Source organism: Siphateles boraxobius, unplaced genomic scaffold, assembly GCF_051911475.1.
Source record: "Siphateles boraxobius isolate OS27281-9 unplaced genomic scaffold, OSU_SipBor_1 130, whole genome shotgun sequence".
In the NCBI taxonomy this organism is placed as follows: Eukaryota; Metazoa; Chordata; class Actinopteri; order Cypriniformes; family Leuciscidae; genus Siphateles; species Siphateles boraxobius.
The window spans coordinates 7,310,518-7,330,325 of record NW_027508734.1 but is presented as its reverse complement, the minus strand read 5'-3'; the positions used below and the strand labels follow the sequence as shown (position 1 = coordinate 7,330,325).

At 40.1% G+C, this 19,808-nt stretch overlaps 1 protein-coding gene across 1 annotated transcript in view; it reads left to right on the top strand.

Annotated features, from left to right (window-relative positions):
• Positions 1 to 19,808, top strand: part of kdm6ba (lysine (K)-specific demethylase 6B, a) — a 103,237-nt gene that overhangs the window by 15,483 nt on the left and 67,946 nt on the right. The window contains exon 3 of the mRNA XM_077227519.1: positions 13,006 to 13,108. The gene's annotated coding sequence lies outside the window, so the exon portion shown is untranslated. The remainder of the gene's footprint in view (positions 1 to 13,005; positions 13,109 to 19,808) is intronic.

Here is a 19,808-nt window from a genome sequence, read left to right as displayed (position 1 = left end):
CATTTTCTTTAGAAAATGTGATTTGTGTTTAATGTACACTACCGTTCAAAAGTTTAATGTAAGATTTGTGGGGAGGTTTGCCCATCAAGGCTACAAAAATACAGTAAAAGTGCAATATAACCGTTTTCTATTTGAATATCTTTTCAAATGTAATTTATTCCCGTGATCAAAGCTGAATTTTCAGCATCATTACTCTTCATCAGTCTTCAGTGTCACATGATCCTTCAGAAATCACTCTAATATGCTGATTTGCTGCTAAAAAAACATTTTTTATTATTATCAAAACAGTTGAGCTGCTTCATTTTTGTGGAAACCGTGATAAAAAATTTCAGGATTGTTTGATTCATAGAAAGTTGAAAAGAACAGCATTTATTTAAAATAGAAATATTTTGTAACATTATAAACGTTGTTCCTTTCGGTTATGATCAATTGAATGTATCCTTGAAGTATAAAAGTATTAATCTCTTTAAAAAAAGAAGAAAAAAGTTGTACTGACCCCAAACTTTTGAACGGCAAAATGAAAAAATGAAGTAATTTTAACTTGGCCATTTAAAGCTTGTCGAGTAATTTCTACTTAGTAGAAGTTTATTTTGCAATACTCTGTTTGAAGTACATCTTACTTAAGTAATAATGAAAATATCCCCACATCGTCACACACCCGTCACCAAACCTAGAGATTGTCATGGGGTACTTTCCAAAAGATCATCTCTCAATGCAAATCAAACCAGCTATTAGGCTAACTGAAATAAAACCATGCCAATCTCTAGGTGTAGTGAAGGGTATGTGATGATGTGGGGATATTTTAATTCCAAAGGCCAAGGGAACTTTATCAGGATGCATATTATCCTGAATCCATGAAATAACTGGTCTTTAAAAATAAAAATCTGCCTGACTTTATGGGAATTTAACAGAGGGGTGTCCTGACTTACGCAACCTGTATTTTAAGGAAGAACATTTATTTATTTACGATACATTATTCATTCACAAAGAAAATTGGTGTCCTTAAAGGTTGGATTTTTCCTCATTTTATTAATTAAGGCATTAAGATCAATTTCCAAAAGATGATCTTTTTATTCCTCTTTTTAGTCAACTTTAGCATGGGTGTATCCACTTATGCTAAGAACTGTATATTATAGAATGATGGGAAGAATGTGACATTTTGAGCAGAAAATTATCTCCAGATGTCACAAAACAGCAAGTTACGAAAGCTAACAACAAAAGCAATGATAAAAGTGTGTAAACACAGCTGGAAAACCTTATTAATTATGCATGCCCCAGTGCATGATGGGAACACCAGTATCAGAAAGCTAAGTCTTTTTTACTTATTTTTTTTATGTTGATAAAAAACGCTTTAATTTCTCCAAGCTTAAATTGAGTATTAATATAGAATTTACTTTGTTAAATTCTTGCCTGAAGTAACTTATTCAGACATAAACCACATAATCTATTGGACTTCCTTGTATAATTATAATAACAGTATCATTTCCATTGTTTTCCTGATTAAGTTGATTTATACGTGTTTAAAATATGTAGTAAATATTTAAAAAAAAAAAAATTTAAATTAAAACTATAATTGTAAATATAGAATTATACATTTAAATGAATCACATTTTTGCACATGAATGTCACATGAATATCACAGGGGCAAATAGAAATCAAGCCCTGCTGTTATTCCCAAGAAAAAAAATTGAAGGATGAATATGTAATTTTATGTCAGTGAAAAAGGCCCATTGTCCCTCACACAATATCAGGCAGGCATACTGCACATCTAGTACACAGCACTACTTGTGTGCACCTAATAGCTAGGACAATTTTACATAGTGCAACTCAATGACGAAGTGGAGCGAATCTTTTTAATTCTTTGTGTGGGTTGTGTGAATTGTAAGCAGTCTCTCAGGAAATGCAGTTCTGAGTTTGTTTTGCTTGCACTCGAGGCACTAAACTAGTCTCAGTCGCTCTCTAAGAACTCATTAACCCCTCTTTAGACTGTGAGCTGAAGAACACGACAGCAGGGAGCTTGTGTCAGGTCTACGTCACTGTGATGATAAGCCATCTAATGTGTGTGTGTGTGTGTGTGTGTGCGGGAGACATATATTCGGGTGATAGTGGAGGCCGAGGCGTGAACTCCGGGCTCGTGACTTGGACTCAAGTCAATCCCAATCTGCACAACCTGTGACTCAACATAGCCAATATTAGAATACTTGTGACTCGCCTTTGACATTATCGTACTTATTTATGACTTGACTCATTCTGGACAAGTCACGTATTGATAGTGTGAGCTTAGATTCACGCTGATGTTCAGTTCTGGATCAGCGTGTCCGTCTGTCACTGTATGATGTCCTAGAACAAAATGAGCTAGTAATAACAAAAAACAGAAAGCAAATATCACGATAATAACAGCTATTTGTTGAGCAGTCAGCTGAAAATCTGCAATAGGAGATTTGTTCATTCAATCATTTCATGTTTCCTCTCTAAAATTCTAAACAGATTCAGTGCTTAAAGTAAAAATAGACTGGACTGTAAAATATAGTCTCTAGAATCAAGAGTGATTTTAAAGGTTTCTAATTTTGTTTTAGAGTCTCCTACTATAGCTTTACAAGCATCCAAGATAAAAACAAAAAACGGTCCCACTTTATATTAAGTGGCTTTAAGTATTATGTACTTACATCGAAAAATAAGTGCAATGTACTTATTGTGTTCACGTTCATGTTGTATTGTAAAACACTTTTGCTGCTGTTGAGGTGTGATACGGGTAAGGTTAGGAACAGGTGTGGTGGTATGGGTCGGTTTAAGGTTGGGTTAAGGTGTAAGAGAAGGGTCAACAGTGTAATTACAAATGTAATTACATACATTAATTACAGCTGTAATTACATGCCGGTATTTTTTAAAATATAAGTACGATGTAAAAACATGTATGTACACAATAAGTCCATTGTATCAAATTATTAGTTTCAATGTAAGTACATAGTACTTAAAGACACTTAATATAAAGTGGGACCCAACAAAACACATTAATGTTCTCATAATATATATTGCACATCACTTCATTTCTCACAGAGTCTGAAAACCGTTAGTTTAAAGATTCAGGCCCCATCCACACTACTACGTTTTAGTTTCGAAACGGAGACCTTTTGCTACGTTTGCACCTCCCGTCCAGACTGAAACGGCAAAAACGAAGACCTAAAACGGAGAAGTTTAGAAACGCTGCCGACCCCGTTTCGCGTTTTGAATCTCCGGAGGGCGTTTTAGTGAAGACGGGTCAAACGGAGGACTTTAGAAACGATGACGCAGAGGCTCAAACTCGGCTCTCTGATTGGCTGTCATACAACGGAAGAAAACACAACAACAGCCTGGACTACTAGTTACGTTAGTGCAAGTAAACTCTGCATTTTACAATGCTATAACTGCATACATGCGCTGGAGGCAAGCTATTATTCGAGCGATCTGTGACAATTCCCGTGTGCAGCGGCGGTATCGACAGTACATGGAGCCTCGGTTTTGGGTTAAGCCGGGAAGAACCAGCGCATGGTGGGATAATTTTATCAATGAAGTTGTGGTTCGAATGACCAGATCGGCACTTATCAACCTCAGCGAAATCTGAGGAATAGTCAATCTGTTTCCCGTTTACACCGGCATGCGCACACTCAGTGTAGGTGAATGGTCACGTAATCCGCGTTTTCATTCGTTTTAATGTGGACGGAGATCAATTCTAATACGCAGCTAAAACGCTGGTGTGGACGGAGATTGTATTTGTTTTAATTCTCCGTTTCTAAACTAAAACGCAGTAGTGTGGATGGGGCCTCAGTCTCTAGACCCCTCCTTTTCTAAAGTCTACTCTGCTCTGATTGGTCAGATGGCCCAGTCTGTTGTGATTGGTCGACTGCTTACATCGTCATGTCAGAAACAGTAACGATGGCGTCAGTTTTACTGTATCAATTCCAGTGCGAGTCCTCGTTCTTTTAAAGGGCATCAAAGTGTATCTCAGCGCTGAAAACAGCGTCTTCTCGACATGAACGACACAAACCAAACTCTTCCAGTCTCAGCTACAACTACAGTGTTTGAGGGTCAAAGTAGACGCTGTTCACAGACAGTCAATGAACACCATAGACTGGCATTATGCAAATGAGTTACATTGTTACGTAGGTTTGTAGCAAGAAGAGAGACTGGAATTACTGACGACTCGTTTCTGCAGTTCAGAATCAATTCTTTTTGGAGACAATAACTTTATTTGTCGTACACTTTGATCTTTAAAACTTTGCAGACTTTTTACATTCACTAACAGCTGTATTACACACTGCATGAAAGGTAATGTTCAAAAAAGCATAACAGGGGCAGTTTAAAGAGTGAGGTCTACTCACAACGCTCACTCTCAATTTAAAACCACTTCATTTATAATATGTCAGATGAAATGTATGTATATGAAATCACAGTAGCATTCATTATATCTATATACATCTGATGTAATATCTCATTGTGACGAATTTGACTGAAATGGCCAGAAAATTTGTAAGTGTGCGTGCATGATGTAACTGTACATTGAGAACGTAATTAAGGTTGGGTTTAATTAGACAGTTGTTATGGGAGTCCAAAGCTCACAGGACAGTTATGGCATAACTTTAATTACCTGTCGTTAATTCTGAAGGCCGTAGCCCATTGAAACACAGACGCACACGCCTCTCCACATTGTGTGATCAGCGTGTTGGATAGCGACAGATGGATCACTTCAGCGAGCGTGAGCTCTCACACTGCGTCGTCCTGTGAATGCCTCTTCTACAGTAGCTTTGTTCTCACTGGAGAATACTGGAGAAATATTGAGACAGACTCTTCAGGATGAGAACAAAGAGCACACAGAAAATTCAACGATGTTTCTGTGTGACTGCATGCTCTCCTCTCTCTTTCTCTCTGTCTGTTATTCTGTTCCTCTGCGTGTTTCTTCTGATAAGAGTCTGTAACAGGCTTATGCTCCTTAAAACCTTTTAAAAGAGATTGTCACACTGTCTTTGTTCTCCAGTGCTCTGTCTTAGACATTTGATGTGTGTTTGTTTTGTCTGTGTATTCTAGAGCGCTAATGCACACCATGATTGGATGTGATGAGATCAGTGAGCGGTCTGGATTGGTGGAGGTAGTTTTGGAGTTTGATGTTGCTGTTGTTGAGAACGGCATAATTCAACTCTTTATGATGCAACAATTCAGCATGTTGATGACATTATGAGCTGTAATGCATCCACGTGTGCTTATGAGATTGAAAGATTAGCATTCCACTATTATTCTGATATATTCCACTGTACAGTACATTGAAACATTTTAGAATATTAGGCTAATTGTTGTATTTACTTCGGAGATCTTTTTTTGCTAGCTTTTATATGTATATATTTATATATATGGGGAATTTATGAGCTTCAGTTTCCGTAAAACGATTTTTCAAAGTTCATTATCCAGTAATCAAAAGCAGCGGGTAAAGACATGAATATTCAGTAGTTAACCCTGTTGAAATAATTAATCATTTTTTAAAAATATATTTTTACATTGCTGTTGGGTATTTTCTCTGCAGGATTACAAAATGTCACATTTCTTCAGCCAATGCCACACTTCTCAAGTCAAACACTTCACAAAAAGACTTTGGTTTCAAATTATGAATGTGTGTGTGTGTGTGTGTGTGTGTTTGGCCAAAATACAGGGCCTAAAACTGACTTTTTGCCACACCTGCCATTGGCTGGTGACTTAAGTAAATTTACCGGCAATAAATATTGTTTACCAGCCATGAAACATCTAGATTAATCCTTATTAAAGTTACAAAAGGTATTCAGTGAAGAACAGTGAATGATTTTTCTTTGTATTTTGTTTCATTCAGATTAAAAATTAATAGGCTGCTGTCACTTTAAGAGCTAATGCACAAATCCAACATACTGATACACATGCGTTTTCTTTCTCAACTGTTTACATTCACTTAAAGGGTAAGTTCGGTGTTTTACAATTAAAGCCCTGTTTTAAGATCGTTTCTGATGAAATCGAATGGTTAAGATTAAAATTTGGACACATGCTTCTGTCCCGAGAATTTTCGGTTTCTGTGTTAGCACCCCCCACCAAAAACATCTTTTGCAGCAATTTTTGTTTGAGCATATCAATGAACACCCCAGACCACTCGGTGAGTTTCACGTCTTTGTAAACTAAAGTTTAATGCGTTTTATGAATGATTGTTCCAGTGCCCCTATGAAACCATTGTGTAGGTGGGGGGGTGCTACCACAGAAACCGAAAATTCTCGGGACAGAAGCATGTGTCCAAATTTCAATCTTAACCATTCGATTTTATCAGAAACGATCTTAAAACAGGGCTTTAATTGTAAAACACCGAACTTACCCTTTAAGACACATAACTGACTGTTCACAAAGATACATGTCAAGACGGGCATTTTGACATCATTTTCTTTGAATATGACTTTACAAGCGTAAGAAGATGTGAAAGAGAATTCAATTTAGTATCCGTGTGTTGTCTGAGACGCAGATTTCTCACACAAAACTTCCCACACAGCACCCGACAAACGAATTGAGTTGTCTTGTGTCTTCTTGCTCTTTCCTGACGATGCAGCACTGGCCTGTCATCTGTCCCGAGCGTCGTTCATGTTCTCACAACTTTACATTGTTAGAATTCATAAAAATGTTACCGGCCAACTGGCGATTGACACGTTTCATATCAACACCGATTTTTATTCGCATTTGGCACTTGGCGAGTGTTAATTTTAGGCCCTGTACGTGTGTGTGTGTGTGTGTGTGTGTGTGTGTGTGTGTGTGTGTGTGTGTGTGTGTGTGTGTGTGTGTGTGTGTGTGTGTGTGTGTGTGTGTGCGTGCGTGATTAATCAATTTGACAGCACTATATGTATTGTTCATAATTAATACAACAAATATTGTTGCACTTTTTTGGATCATGGTCATAGTGAGGGAACTACACCTGTTGTTACTCTGCTAGGATACCTGTAAACTTAAAAGAAGGAGAGAAAAAAGGAGAACTGACTATAGAATTCATGTTGGGACCTGTTAGTTAAAAGTCATCTGAAAAAGTTCACCTCAGAAAAGCGAAGTTAGATCGGAGAAAAGCTCTAGTATCATTTGTGCAAATACCACTGAGTTTGATATTGTGTATCCAAATACTTTTTGGAGCTTTGACAGTATCTGTTTGTGTTTTCTGTGATTTGTGTGTTGGTCTGCTGTAAATCAGACAGCTTTAAAGGAGCAACAATCCCTGTGTCCACGAGTAGCCGTATGTTTTGGTTTGTGTGTGTGTTTTTGCAGGGTACCTTTAAGTCAGGGCCAGGCTTCTGTTGCCATGGTGAACATGGAATCCAAAAAGCTTAGCTCTCCCTACAGCTCAGGCCCATTATGACATCTCATTGGCTGATTGTCCTGCATGGGCTTGTGATGCGGGCTGTCAGCTGGCCAATAGGGCACAGGCTGAGTGAGGGCTGTTGCTAGGGGGAGTTGCTTGGAAAAGAGTCAGCTGGGTTTTTCTCTCTCTTGCTCTTGCTCTCCCATTGCACTCATTGACTCCATCTCCCCCTCCCATTTCCTCCTTCCTGTCTCTCTCTCTCTCTCTCTCTCTCTTTTTTGCACTTCTACACGTGCTAGGGGTGCACATGTTAAAAAATTCACTAAATATTTCATGTTGCTCTTTGGTGTGTGGAGCTCTGATGCTGTGTATAAGTGTGTGTGTGTGTGATGCGAAGAATTGTTTTGGCTTGTGTCTCTGTAAACATGCATGCTTTTGTTTTGGTTTCCATGGGAAGATATAATGGTATAGCCATAATCTGTGTGTGTGTGTGTGTGTGTGTGTGTGTGTGTGTGTGTGTGTGTGTGTGTGTGTGTGTTTGCACATAGAGCTAGGCTATGCACAGAGTATCACGTAGACAAAGTTCCCCTCAGTCCCCCCCTTTATGCTCTTAACCCCAAACCAAAGCCCCCCACCCCCCCTCCTCCAAAACACAAGCACACATATATGTACTTAGCTATCCAAAAGGGAACTTCCTTTTGACCTATATTCTTCTTAAATAAATAAAAAATATTCTTAACCCCAGTGATTGACATGATTTTAATGTCAATAATGACATAATTAGTGTCTTTACTTAACTTTTTTTTTGAAGACTTCCCCATTTTTTTCTCCAGATGTGAACTTTTGATTGTGTCCAATATTCTGTATATTTAGTGCAGTAAGTCCCTAACCCAATGGCATCAGGACTGAGCAGGCAAGGCAGGACAAGGCTTAGCATGGCTAGACACGCAGGCAACAGGGAAGGACAGGTGGGGCAAATAAACCAATAATCTGAAAACAAGAACGATGGGGTTAAGATAATAGACAAGAGAGCCCATGGCACTTAGGCTGCGTTCAGACTCTGTCCAAATCCGATTTTTGTGCATTGTGCGACTTTCTCACGCCATGTAAAACGTAGAACGTCAGGCGTTGTTATAGGAAAGTCGTTGCAGAATCGATGCTGTGTTGTTGCAAAGTGCCGGACGAGCAGGAAATGAAAATAAACCGAAGACATGTATTGAAAGCTATGGCAGTACAAATTTACGTGTCTTTATTTGTAATTGTTTTCATTTTCATTTAAAGATGAATTTCTGCACCTCTAGTGTCATCAAACAGAATTGCAATATTAATGACTGGTTTCCCGATCACTGTGAAGAAAATTGGTTAGGACAGTGTTGCTGTGTCGGGCTGGTCACGATGCTCAAAGATGCTCAAAGTCCCAAATGGTACCCTAATGGATAAGATGGGTTTCCCAAAGCAATTTTGGACCACTGTCCAGAAGGCTATGTCTCTGACTGGATAAAGTATTATAACACTCTTCAGCTTAACTAAAACTATATTAGATAGATTAGAACACAGCAACTGGGAAACTGTACCATCACTGTGTTTCTAATTGCTCACATTTTCCCAAGAAGCGTTTGCTAATAGTTCTTTAGCTATGTTAGCCGCTCTCTCTCTAATAGGAGCTTCATGATTGGAATCAATTTCTGCTAATGCTAATGTGTGATTTAGGGGTGGTGAAAAAAATCGATTATTGATTAATCGCGAAAATGTTATGGACGAGTATGAATCGATTATTAAATCTTCGAAAATCGATTTTTTATTTATTTAAAAAAAAATGCATTATTTTATTTTGTAAAAAAATGTATACCGGAAGTTGAACGTCGCGAACAGTTAGCGTGTAACGCACTGTCTTTGGTGTAACCAGCCAGAGCGAGTTAGAGCAGGTGTGTAAAAGCCTGTTTGAGCCTATTTACAATCGTATTTGATTGCAGAGCGCCGTAGCGCAAGCACTACCCGTGCTCGTTCCTCTCTCTCGCGCGCGCGCTCTCTTACCCTCATATGAGGCACCGTATAGGGCTTATATCAACCTTGATTCCCGCACACATATATGAAACACTTGCATACACATATATTAAGTAGTCAAACATACATGTATACTGCTGAATGCTCAAACAAATACATATGAAATGCACAACGACACACCTAAAGTCGCTCACGCACATACACGCAAACTCTACACACACGAGATGCGCGCACATACAAACTCTCCACGCACATATGAGACATGCGCGCACACACTCATATGAGACGCACGCGCGCACATAAACTCTCCACGCACATACTGACGCGAGCACACACACACACAAACTCGCGCACATACTCAATGAGACGGAGACACAAACTCGCGCACAAACTCTATGAGACTGAACACACACAAACTCTCCGTGCACATACTCATATGAGACGCGAGCACACACAGACACACACACACAAACTAGCGCACATACTCATCTGAGACGCATGCTCACACAGTACATGATATGATTCTCAGTGTGAACAGAATTCACACATTGGTAAGTGCATTTTTTGTTAACAGAGACAGAGTCCATTGCTTTTATTGTTTTTGGTTGTTTTGTTCATTTAAATAGTCTTTAGAAATAAAAGTTTATTGATCTTTGAAAAGGTGTACCTTCATTATTATGCCATTATCATTATTTTAGAAGAAAATGGTCTCCGAACGACTTTATTATAAATATTATCGTTTATCGCAATAATTTCTGGACAATTTATCGTCCAGCAAGATTTGTTATCATGACAGGCCTATAGGCAGGGGTTAAATTGGTATTTATTATGTGGGGGTGCTCTCCCTAGGGGGGTCCGGGGGCATGCCCCCCCGTGAATTTTTTTTTGAAAAATAAACCATTAAATAGCACTTTCTGGAGAGTTTTGTGCAAAGAAATGGAGAAATTGAGTATTACATGATATGTGAAAAACTGCAAGGTTAAGAGCATTTACTTTGCAACAGGTATTAGGACATTTAGCATTTACATTACTGCTAATCAGTCATCACTTGATTACACGTTGTAATACCTTGTTATGATATAGTGACCCATACAATGTGCCAAACATAATGTGCCACATGGAGAGACAGTGCAGCATATGACAGTAGCAACAGCTGAGAAGATTTGGGTCTGTGGTGACCAGGTCCACCTCATACAAACTTCCTTCTCCCATTCTCTCTCTTTACTACGACAACACACACACACACACACACACACACATTAGCAATTCTCTTGGCGGTTTGCTGATAATCCGGTATCTGAAGTAAAATGCTCAAAACATCTCCTGAGAAAAATCACATGGTCAACCTAGTCCTGGTTATTTAATTTTGATTTAGTCTTATTTTTCTTACCTTGTCATTCAAGGCCAGGGCACTTTTTTGACATTTCTGGAACATCCACATCCCGAGCAACCACGGTCTCCCAGGAACATTCATTATTGCTGCGTACATTTATCCGTGTCAGATGCGCATGCGCGAGCGGTGCGCGATCATGGTCGACTGACAACGAGATTAAGCAGCTGAACAAAAATACGGCCGTGTTCCGATTTTTCTCATCTCAGCTCCGCCGAGACAAAATAGACATGCCATTTCAAAAATCTTTCATTTATTGTCAGAAATATGTTTTCAAAAGCATCACTTTCATCAAATTGTATGTGACATAATTTCCAGTAGGCAACTGACTGCAAACGAGCAGGCTTATGTGCCGGGGCTGAGCCCCGGAGAGCCCCGGCCCAATTTAACCACTGCCTATAGGTGTTACTGAAGTTACAGTAAGTTGTTCAAAAATGTTCATTTTGTCTTCTTAATGATTAAATTGGACAATTTTCTTCTAGAAAGGTGTTCAGGTGGAGAGAAAACCTTTTCTTTACCTTGATATGTTTCGACTGCAACCTACAGTCTTCCTCCACCTGAACAACACCTTGTCTTTCTAGAAGGAAATTGTCCAATTTCTACAGTATGTTGGTTCTGATCTACTCCCTAAAGGAAATAAGCCTTTCATTTATTTGTTATTGTTTAGTTCAACTTGATGAGTCACAACACAATGTGATGTATTCATTTCTGTGTTCTACAGAACATAAGCTACATACAAATAATTCTTAAGTTATAACTACACGACACAGAAAGTGCTTTGAGTTGTTGTTACTCAATAAAAGAGTTAAGTAATTCAGCAGCTGACTTTTTTTAATACTGCAATCACTTTGTAGTGTATTTTCGTTTACTGTTGTGAAATGGAAAATCAATAATCGCTAATCGAGAATCGTTAATAATCGAAAATTGACTGTAATCGAATCGGGACTTCAATAATCGTAATCGAATCGGGAAATCAGACTGATTAACCACCCCTAGTGTGATTCCAGCTTCTCTATTGCACTACATAAATACACACACATTACCATAGTCTTCTGATCCATCTGAAAACAATGACACTAGGAGTGTTAAAGCTTGAAGTGGAGATTGTGTTGATGAGATTCTGTAGATCAGAGTAATCAACTCCACCCAACACCACATCCCTCCCTCTCTCTCTTTCTATCTCTCTCTCTCTCTCTCTCTCTCTCTCTCTCTCTCTCTCTCTCTCTCTCTCTCTCTCTCTCTCTCTCTTCTGGCACAAGCCCAGCTCTAATACATGTATCTTAATACTGAGTGTGCCCTCCTCTTTTTATTGTTTTCTAGTTATTGTAAGCAAAGTGAAGACCCACTGTTAGAGCGGTGGAGTCTAAGGAAGATCGAACATTATTCTGGTTCTTATGGTTAGTTTGGCATGAAGTGCTGTTGGCGGATTGTGGGAGTTATGGACTGAATGTATGCATTACTGTACTGTGGGTCAGTGAGTTCTTCTGTAACACTGATGCAGATCAGGTTACAACACAGCTCAGCACTTTTCTCAAACACACACACAGAGCTCCTGGACTTTTGCAGAGGATACATCTTAATGAAGTCGGATACATCTTAAAAAAATATGGCACAAATTGTAACGGTCAATACAGCAGCTTTAGAAATAGAAATCCTACCTTTTGGCTAATCGAACAAAAACACATTTTTTATAGAGATTTTGCATGCACATAAACTGAAAAATACAGCAACATTTATGACCATTGTTGTCAGGATTTGAATTGAATACAATTTTAGGATTTTTCTTTGGATTGAGGTAAATAGGAGCAGTACATATGCCTGTAAACCGCTTGTTACTAAGATGACTGACAAGTAGACTTGACTTAAAGCAACTGTGTGCTTGTGATTCCTTATTGCTTGCCATTTATTTGTTAATACATTGAATTTCTTTCATGAAATGTCATATATAATGTGCGTGGAAACGCTTATAAGAAAAACTCATGCACAGACATTCTCTATAACATACAAGGATAAAAATATCCACTGCTGTGAAATATAGCTTGCGTTCGTTGGTCAATCACATACAGACTTGAGTCTCTAATAACATACAGTATCTTGGCTTGCACATAGAGACACAGATGAATACTTTCTGTTATTTTTAGTCCTGAAGAGCAGAAACACATAATGCATCTCTCTCTCTCTCTCTCTCTCTCTCTCTCTCTCTCTCTCTCTCTCTCTCTCTCTCTCTCTCTCTCTCTCTCTCTCTCTCTCTCTCTCTCTCTCTCTCTCTCTCTCTCTCTCCTCCTCCCAGACTCACTCTCTGCTCTGGAAAGAAAAATGAGATGGCAGGAGAGAGACGGAGAGAATGCGACAGGAAGAGGAAGAGGAAGAGTAGAGAGAGACGAGGTCCACAGGTGAGACAGGATGGCAATTATCAAGTATGCAAGTGAAGGATGCGCAGGTGTGTTTGTGTGTGTGTGTGTGTGTCAGTGCATGTGGATGAAGTGGCTGTCTAATTCAATTCTCACTTTAACTACAGTTTGACAGACAGCATGTGCAGTTTTCATTCATTGACAGCACTCAGTAGTACTCTGCCGTACAAACCAAATGGATAGATAGAGAGGATAGATGATGGATGGATACATAGATAAATGGATGGATACATAGATAAATGGATGATAGATAGATAAATGGATGGATAGATAGATAGATAGATAAATGGATGGATAGATAGACAAACAGACAGATAGATGATAGACGGACAGACAGATGGAGGGATAGATAGATACATAAAATAGATGGATAGACAGACAGACAAATATGATGGATGGATAGGACAGTTGTTTTTCTGGAGCTCTTGCTGGACTTTATTTAATTCAGTGTGTCATTGTTACAAACTCCAGGAAAGTGACCGAGTCTAATGTGATCTCACTGTTTGTGTGTTGCTCTGAGTGTTGGTGCACTGACTGCTGTGGCAGGACATTATTTGACTTCTTTGCTCACCTTATTGCATCTCACAGAGCGAGAGAGAGATGAAAGGAGTGAAAATGAGTGTCTAAAGCCGGAAAAGGGAAAAGAAATTGTGTGAGTGTGAGTGTGTGTGTGTGTGTGTGTGTGTGTGTGTGTGTGTGTGTGTGTGTGTGTGTGTGTGTGTGTGTGTGTGTGTGTGTGTGTGTGTGTGTGTGTGTGTGTGTGTGTGTGTGTGTGTGTGTGTGTGTGTGTGTGTGTGTGTGTGTGTGTGTGTGTGTGTGAGATGAAGGACGGGGTCCCTGCAGACAACAGCAGATTGACTGGAGGCTTGTGAATTACAGAAGACAGGCTACGTGTGTAACGTTTCTTTCATCTGTCTGCTCTCACATTCCCTCCTTTTCTCAGGTGACTGATTTTTCCCCCATAAAACTGCCTGAGATTCATTCTGCCTCTCTTTGTCTGTCTCTTTGTTCAACAGTAGCTGGAGAGAATGTTCTGTCTCCATCTTTCCCGTTTGTATGACACATTCTGCAGTGTGTGTGTGAAAGGCAGATATTCTTGCAGGTTAGTTGTGGAGGACTCTCTCTCTCTCTCTCTCTCTCTCTCTCTCTCTCTCTCTCATTCTGCCTTCATTTACTCACCCTCATTTCATTAATCTGCAGATCAAAGGTTGTCAACTTTCTTTGATGTTTTTCCTAAAGTTCTAAAAAAATAAATGGATGCACCAAGATTAAAATTGTTTAAATTGAAGATTGCATACTTGGGAACAGTTTGTAACGTTGTTTAGATCTCTTCTGAAAATTTGGAGATGAGGCATGTGACAATCCTGGGGTGTCTCAATTCACTCTCTATTAAATCTCATTGGTTTCTAGGAGAAACTTTTGAGTGATTTCCTCCCAAATGGGATGGATTACGGATTTTAAAAAGATGTTTTGGTTCCTTCACCCCTCTGTTAGACATGCAAGAGTTTTAAATTAGGTGTGTGTGTGCATTTGTGTGTGTGTGCGTGCGTGCGTGTGTGTGTGCCAGCTGTTTCCAGGAGTGAGTGGAGTATATTTATACGAGTGTTTGTGTGTGTGTGGTTTAATGTCAGCGTACTGCGTCTGTCTGCTAGTCCCAGCGGAGGAAGAGAGTATTGTGTGTGTGGTTTAAAGAGCGAGAGACACTCAGTGGGTAAAATATACAATGTGCACCATGAAAGCACTTTCTTTTCCTTCCTTTCAAACTGTCACCAGTTTACTTCACTCTCACATGTAAACACAGAAGTACCTCTGTGTGTGTGTGTGTGTGTGTGTGTGTGTGTGTGTGTGTGTGTGTGTGTGTGTGTGTGTGTGTGTGTGTGTGTGTGTGTGTGTGTGTGTGTGTGTGTGTGTGTGTGTGTGTGTGTGTGTGTGTTTCGTTTGTGATATTATGCTGTAGCTGCTGACCCTTATAGAGGCCTCACACACTCCCACACACTTACCTGGGATACTGTAACCATTAATCTCACACACACAGACTCTGCCTGGAACAGTCTTTTGTAACTGTTTTACCTGGGAATGTGTTAACCTACCCACCTTCTCATGTGGAGGCCCGTCTCTCTGCAGTTCGTCTGTGTGTGTGGGTGTTTTGCCTGTGTGTTTTTGTGCTCAAATGTGCACGGCCTGTTTGGCCAGCAGATAAAGAGACGCATATAGAAGTATATAAACCCTAGAATTATACATTCAGACACTTTTCTCTTTCTATCCATTATGTTGTTTACATTTGCGATGTGTGTGTGTGTGTGGTTGTCTCTAGCTGGGTTCATTTATATTGGTCATTTCTTAGGGCATTTTTACTCATCAGAAAGTTATCCAATCATGAAAATACTAGTGTAAATGCTATCCAACAAAGATCTTACACGGTTCCGTTATAAATAATGAAGCTGACTGCACAACGAATCTCTTATTTACATAACTGTTTGTTATATTGAGAGAATTTGTGAATTCACTCAGTTCTTCTTCAGTGGTAACTTAACCTCAGATTGTAAAATCAACAGATATGTTTGTGATTGGCTCAATGCTGCAAAACTATGCAGAACTAGCATTTTAAGTCTACAGTAATGATTTATATTGAGCTTATATTGATTTATAGAGCTGATTAATTTTAGGCTTCTGCCATTTGACCTTGCATATTTATGTCATGTTCATAAACTCAGGAAACAAAAGTTTGGCTACTATAGCGGCAGATATGTGATTTACTTCAGTGGTCACAATTTTATGTTTAAACCACAGATGTCGATAGAGAGCCTGGTTGTTAATTTTTTGTATAGTTATTACTGCATTTGATTTTCAATGCATCATGTTCGCTGTGTCCGAAATCGCGTACGGTCTGAGTAGGTACTACATTTGAATTTGAACTAACTTCTTGACCGTTAAAAAAGTATGTTCTATACAGTATGAATGAAATTCGGGTGTACTACATCCGCCATGTTGTTACTGTCACGTGACTTTAGTTGCCTTGCTTCACTAGCATTCATAAATCCTCTCCTATGGCCTCATGGGATAGTAAAGTGTTAGCGAATGCGCACTTCAGAATCTCGCCAGAAGTAGTAGGTCATACGGGTACTTTTTCGCCCTACTGTTTTTTGAATACTATGTATTGAGATGGACTACTCTGTTAGCGTACTGTTTTTCGCATACTATATAGTAGGAAAGCATTTGGTTTCAGACGCAGCTCTAGATTGTCGTTTGAGTAGTAGTAGTTAGTTTAGTTCCCTATCATCGTGGTGTCATTAAAAATAACTTCATTAACTGGACACAGGGCTACAGGGGTCATGTGGGAGGAGTTTGCTTTGTCAGAGACTCTTAAGGGGTCATGAGGGATTTGGGGGTACGGATGAGGGGACGCCCCATGAGGTATAGAACATCTTGAAAAGGCAGTTGTAGGAGAGAGTGAAATGTTTGTCAGGAAGTGGAATCATTGTTAGTTGGTATCTGCAGTTGCAAACTTATTCTTGTAGGCTGTAGGGAACATGATAAAAAGCATACTGCACATTCCACGTGCACTTTTGAGTTCAAATAGCTGAATACACTGCACAAAGCACACACACACGTCTCCATCTCTTGTTTCTCTTCTTTTAACATGCACTCATGGCTCTCATTTTTACTGATAGCATGCAGGTGTGCCATCAATTACACACTTTCCTTCCATCTCACGCACACGCCCCACCGTCTCGCTCTCTCTCTCTCTCTCTCTTGCTCTCTCTCTATGTCTGTCTGTCTCTCTGTCCCCTGTGTTGTTGGTGTCTGGGGGTAAAGGCCCTATTAGTGCCTCTGTCTGGAGCCTGGAGAAACTCTACACCCGACAGAGACGGAGAGACAGAGCAGGAGAAAAGGGGGGAAATGGGGTAACTTGATCTCTTTGGTTTGTCTATTCAATACAGAGGTCACTTGCCTAGGCACAAAGCATTAATCCTTGCACATACATGCACGCACAGACTCATAAACACTCATTTGTCCTAAAAACCCAGAGCAGTACCATGCAATGCGATGATGTAATTCGCTGCAACAGTACACAGACACTATTGGCACTGCCGTCATGAAAATGGTGCCTATGGAAATATGGGCGGTTGTCAAAGGAAAAAATGGCTCCTGGCTCTTATACCCTCCGGCACAAAGATACTGTGGTGGAGAGAGAGAGAGAGAGAAATGGTGGGACAGGCAGTCAAACAGTGTTTCAATTGAAATCAAGGAATCTGTCTTCAGGCTCTGAACTGAATCTGTGCACTTATAGTTTTGAGCTTTTGACTTCCGCTTATAAGTCAAAAATGACATGCTGTCCATTTTATTTATTGCATCCTAAGTAGTATTTCGGGCTTTTTGACACTTTAGCTTGAGCATCTTGGCTCTTCATCTTCGGAACACAAATGAAGACATTTTTGATGAAATCTGAGAGATTTCTGTCCCTCCATTGACAGCTACGCAACTGACACTTTGAAACTTAAAAAATTTGGAAATATTGAATTTAGGCTTTTATTTACATATAAACATTCAGCAACTCACACATCAGTTGTGGTAAACGGAAGCTCAAGCATGTTTGCTTGACGTTGAAAGAACCAAAAAGGTTCGTTCTCGCGTGTCAAGCAAGTTCAGATTTTTGTTCCATTTATCTGCCCTTTCTTTATTTTCTAGGTAATGATAACTCTTCATTAATGAAAAGTATCTGTTAGTAATACCATGTTTTTTGGACATTTACCAAAGCAATTGTATGTTTTTTTTATAATTGTATATTAATTGTTCTTATATCTTAACTGATAGAGCATGTTGCTAGAAAGGTCATGGGTTGGATTCCCAGGGAATGTGTAGCATCTGCCTAATGTGTAAATGTATTCTTTGAAATGTTTTGGAGCACCATGTAAATGCCATGGTGCACGTGGTAATCATTCAGTGCCATGGTTTTATTATCTCTGACTGTACCATGCACCGCCACAGTGCTTTTCATTGGAGAGCACAGTTACGATCAGAAGGCCACTTCAGCTTGGGCTGGGACAGTGAGCAGTTGTCTTCAGGATTCATTAACAGCGAGAGGTCTGTGCGAGTGTGTGTTGTTTCTCTGTTTGTGTTTATGTGAAGTGTTCATAGTAGGGCTGGGTGATGCATTGAACATTCATGATTTATTTATGCTGGAGATGTGAAAAAAAAAAAAAAAGAGTAGTATTCCCCTGTTCATGTGATCTCTGCATGCCATCATCACACAGGTCCTGTTCCAAATGGAACCCTGATCCCTCGTAATCTTGTTCCGAGTCCACACTTTTGTGACGTTACGCCGTTTTGTCTGTCGGGTAGAAGTCTGATGCGGAGGTCGCTTCAGTGTGGGCTCGCCAAAAGTGTGCATCGAGGGCACATATCGACAGCAAAGGGGGTGCTTACGAGTACTCTTCTGAAACCTAAAGCCCGGGACGCACCAAGCCGACGATCGTCCATCGAGGTTTTTTTTATTGTCCGATTCAGCATCTAGAATCGGTGTCGGGCCGTCAGTGAGAGAGAACTCTGATTGGCTGTTCTGCTTATGCCGAGTTCACCCTGCAAGATTTTCAAAGTAGTCACTGTTCTTTTCACACTGCACGACTATCTAGGGCAGCATTCAGTTGCTGCTGTGTTCACACTGCACGACACATTCAGTTGCTGCTGCGTTCACACTGCACGATGGATCGGCAACAGGAGGTTTCACACTGCATGACTTTACAAAAGAAAGAATCGCTGACAACTTCTGTCTGGTCCGCACAAACTACGTTTCACAACCAAACACACGCGAGAAGTGATAAGGAAATAACGCAAGATCACGCGTGCGTGAGTTCTCGCGCGAGACTGAAATTGTCATTAAAAATGGGGAAAAAACTGATTATGCAGGAGGAAATGGTGGGGGAGACGAGGGGAGCAAGGATTGTGTGTTTTGCCAAGAGAGTTGGGGGTAAATAAATAATTTTGCAATGTACTGCTGTTGCTGCTGGTCAAGCAAATGTTTGTGCTTTATTTCTGTTAGATATTTTAAAATACTGTTATTCTGGTCTATAACTCCTCCCCGAACGTCCCGCTGTCCTGTTTCTTGCTCTCCGATTGGCTGTAGGTCATCACCGATGTAGTTTTCAGTCAGAACACTTTCACACAGCAGGATTTGGAATCGCCGACAGGTCCAGATACTGAGCATGGCCAAATATCTCACCGGCGTCGGCGACTCGTCTGCGATTTCTCTCAGATCGACTCTTTGATCATTCACACTGCGCGATTGCCACTCACGTGAACGAGCACCGAGCACCAACCTGTCGTCGAGCGAAAATCGGGCTTAAAATCGTTCAGTGTGAACTCGGCATCAGTGAATGAGTCAGTGCACGAGAATAATAGCAAAACAGCGAGCAAAGAAGTCAAAAAGGTACAGACAGAAGGCTGCCCCGCTCTTCTTATCAGTTCCTGGGTTAATATGTTAACATTAACATGAGCGGAGTGGAATAAAGAAAGTGATCAGCAGGATTGATATTCACGCGCTTTGTTTACGGTTTGTGTATCTGCAGCCTGCAGCGTCGGTTTCCCTTTTTGGATGACGAATATATCTGCAGAAATAGACCGTTGTCTCATTTACACGCAGGCGCAGAACACGGATGCTAGCTGACAGTCGGCTGTAGTTCTC